The sequence below is a fragment of the Mustela nivalis genome (genome assembly GCF_964662115.1).
Source record: "Mustela nivalis genome assembly, chromosome: 5".
NCBI classification, from domain to species: domain Eukaryota; kingdom Metazoa; phylum Chordata; class Mammalia; order Carnivora; family Mustelidae; genus Mustela; species Mustela nivalis.
The window spans coordinates 136,150,100-136,153,922 of NC_139024.1; the positions used below are offsets into that span (position 1 = coordinate 136,150,100).

At 41.5% G+C, this 3,823-nt stretch overlaps 1 long non-coding RNA gene across 1 annotated transcript; it reads left to right on the forward strand.

Moving 5' to 3' along the window:
- Window positions 1-544: 544 nt before the first annotated feature.
- LOC309864859 lies at window positions 545-2,300 on the forward strand. The gene is made up of 3 exons (XR_014311796.1): window positions 545-789; window positions 1,752-1,890; window positions 2,108-2,300. It is a non-coding gene; the product is annotated as an uncharacterized lncRNA (long non-coding RNA).
- The last annotated feature ends 1,523 nt before the right edge of the window (window positions 2,301-3,823 follow it).

A 3,823-nucleotide genomic window follows, 5' to 3' on the forward strand; every position in this document is an offset into this window, starting at 1 on the left:
TATCCTAAATTCAGAATTTCCTTACATGTGGACCACTGCAATGATCCCTGAAGCATTCTGCCTGCCTCTGGTCTCTCCATTTACCCCAGGGCATTCTGTAACCCTGTGCTGGATCAATTTTCAATTTCTCATTCAAAAAAAAAAAAACAAATCATCAGTCTAACTTTCAAGTACCCTCAAATCTGTATCTGTGTCCCATCTTCTTTTTGTCCCCTTTGACTCAGTTAAGTCAAAGTACTCCTCCCTTTCCACACACAGCCTGCATTTTCCCATCTCCAAATCTCTGCTCAACTGGTTCTCCTTACTTTCCCAAATGTTAGCCAACTTTAAGACCCAACTCAAATATTCCGTCCTCCAAGGAGTTTTCCCAGATTTCACTAACCTAAAAGGAACCCCTGCTTCTTTCGACGTTTCTAACACTGTACTTGTTCCTCTGTTAAAGTATCCAACACTTTGTATAAATGTCTAGCCTCCTCCACTAGACGGCGAAGTAGCTGGGGGTGGGGCTACATTTTATCTCCAGCGCACTGAAGCGAAGAGCCTCCCACATAGGAGACACTCAACCAAAGTCGCAGAACGCGGACCATGTCTGCATTCTTGTTTGGGTTCAGTTTTATTTTAAGCACAGGAAAATGCAAAACATCCTGGAATATATTACTCACGATTATTGCCAAGGGAAAGAAATCTGTCTCCTATTTGAAGAACTGCCTGGCGATAGATTGTGGCAATCACACAGAACTTTGCAATTTGCAAAGGGCTCCACTTCATTTGATCCCACAAGCTTGTGCGGTAAGTCGGTGTGTGTTACAGGTGTCTCCAGTTCAGGGCTAAGGAACCTGAGACTTGCGCAGGAGAAATCACCTGAGGTGCAGTAGCTAGTACGTGGTGAGGCTGGTACTCAGGTCTTGTGATTTCTCACCTTTGTCCTCTGCCCCCTTCCAGCCCTCCTCATGAGGTGAGTGAAGACTCTGATAAATTCTTATTGGATTTTAGAGAGATGGCTCTAGAAACTCCAGTATTTCCAGATGAGCATTCATCCTGGGAGAGAAAGATGGAAGGCAAATGAGCTAAGCTTTCAATTCTAGACCTTGAAATAAAGAAAAATTTAACAGGTGGTAGAGTTTGAATAGACAGTGATTGAGACTTTTTATTGCTATTTTATTTTTTTTTTTAAAGATTTATCTGTATGGTGACTAACATAGCATAATAAAAAATTATTTTAGAAAGATTTATTTATTTATTTTAGAGAGAGAAAGCATGAGCAAGAGGGGCAGAGGGAGAGAGAGAATCTCAAGCAGATTCCCTGCGGTGTGTAGTCCCACGTGGGGTGCAATCTCATGACTTTGAGATCATGACCTGAGCCGGAACCAGAAGTCAGAGGCTTAACTGAGCATCACCCAGGGGTCTCGAGACATTTTATATATTAAAAGGAAAGGAAACGTACCTGTGAACTATAGGCTGGTCAGTGTAGGCATCTTTGTGCCTGAGTCTTGTGCCTGCTAGAATATTGAAGGCAGCAAGAGCTAAGAGAAAGGGTTCAGGCATCAGACCTACAGAAGTGGGGGCTCAAGCCCCAGCCTTGCTACTTCTGACTGGCTTTGAGAAAATGACTCTCTGAGCCTATCTTTCCTTATCTGTAAATGAAATAGTCGTCACAGTCACATCTCAGTGCTATCATCTTATTCAGTTCTCCCTAGACTCTGAAAAGTAGTTATTTTATTTGTTTATTATTTTCCACTCCTTTCTCCTAGAGAAGGAAATGGGTCAGAGAATTAAACACCAGAGCAAGAGATTGCCAAGAAGATGAACCCACTCACTCACGATCCCACGTGCCGCTTCCATCTGCAGAACCCGGATGGGAAGACCCATCCCAGCAGGGTTCATGTGAAGGTTAGATAAGAAAATGTGTTTGAAGTGTCAAGATGATGTTAATTAGATCCCTTCTCGTTTTTTTAAAACAAATGTTTGTGAACAAATATCCGCAGGTATCTCTATTTCTTTAAATCATGTTTGAATTATAACCCCTTTGTTTAATGATAACGATTAGTCAGTCAAGTTCATGTTTATACTCAGTTCTGTTTTGCTTTTTCTCCATTCCCGGGGAAAGCTCACCATCAGAACCTGAGGCAGAGCCAAGCCCAGCCCTCCACCGGCGGCAGCAGAGCACACAGGCTGGGAAAGGCGCGATGAGGGAGCCTGGAAGAGCCTTTGAAGTCCTGCTTTTGCAGAAACAAACCTATAAATGATGGCGTATATCATAAGCACAGTAATGAATTGCCTTAAAACTGGTGTCTGCTTCACTTTAGTGTTTTTTTTTTTTAATGGCAGCATTTTTCTTTTTCTTTTTTAAAAGATTTAATTTTAATTTCAGTTAGTTAGCTTCAGGAGTATAATAGAGTGATTCAACACGGCCATACATAGGCCGCATGTTAATGTTTAATGTGGAGTTACAGATATTGATCAAGGGGAAAAAAAAAAAAACCTGGGAAGAAAATATGGTACAAGAATTGTTGTTGAGTCTAGAAAGGCTCCAACTCTATTTTGCATTAACATTTTCATCAGACTTTCTTACTCTCCCTACTGATGAGCCTAGCATCCATGCACTAGAGAACATTCCAGAAGGGAGAGGAATGTTGGGACCTGGAAGAGGGCATAATGACAAGCTAGATGAGACTCGGTCCTGATTCTGAACCTTTGGTCCAACTTACCAACTATGTGAGCTTTAGCCGATGCCCGAACACTCTTGCAACCCTGTGCCAGAGGTCGCCTACGGTTCCTCAAATCATTTCCTTTTCTCTGGGCACACAGGGGAAACAAGCAGTGGCCCCGGGATGGATTCTGGCCAATGAGATGTACATAGTACCTCCAAGGCTGCTAAAATTCTTCTGTTTTGTCACCTGGAATTTCTCCCTCAAATAATTATTTTTTCCAATGAGAAAAATATGACATACTTACTGTAGAAAATTTGAAAAGAAAATTTAGAGTGGAAATATCTGCCTGCTAAAATGATCACTATTAATATCATGGAATATTTCTTAAGTATATTTTTACCAGAGTTGAGAATATAATGCCCATTCGATTCTGTATCCACTGTATTTTGTGCTTGCCATGATCATAAACATTTCCCTATGTTGCTAAACATTAATTATTAGACACTACTTTCCAGAGTTCCATAATATTCCATTGTAAAGCTGTACCATCATTTTCCTAACCAATTCCTTATCGTCAGGTAGCTAGATCATTCCAGTTTTTCAGAGTTATACAACATGCTGCAATGGCCGTGTCTGTGAACCTTGGATCGCTTCCTTTGCAGCCTGAATTCCGTGAGGTCATTGAGGCTTTAGACTTGGGTAATACATGACAAAACATTAAATGTGTTAGGAACACCCTGATTTCTGGAATGTAGCAGTGTAGAAAGGTGAAGTGTGGGAACTGGGCTGTCAGAGGCCCTGGGGACGGTGGCTGAGATTCTTGAAAGAGACTGGAGGGAAATTCTTTTCTGCACCAGCTCTAGGGGGAGACGCTTGGCTGTCTGAGCATGAACGACAATGACAATGGAGGATCCTCTCTCCAGGTTTTTTTTTAGGATCAGGCAAGCTCTTTTTGGGGGGAGACTCTAGGCTCATATTTCATGAGCTTGTGGCTACACAGTCACACCATACTTTCTTTAGCATTATTCCTTTTTGCTCATCTATTTTTTTGACCCACACCTGAGGTATTTTTTTTTTTTAATTGAGCTGTAATTAACATGCCATAACATTCACTTTTTTAAAGTGCATAATTCAGTGGTTTCACCATAATCACAAGGTTGTGCAACCGTCAC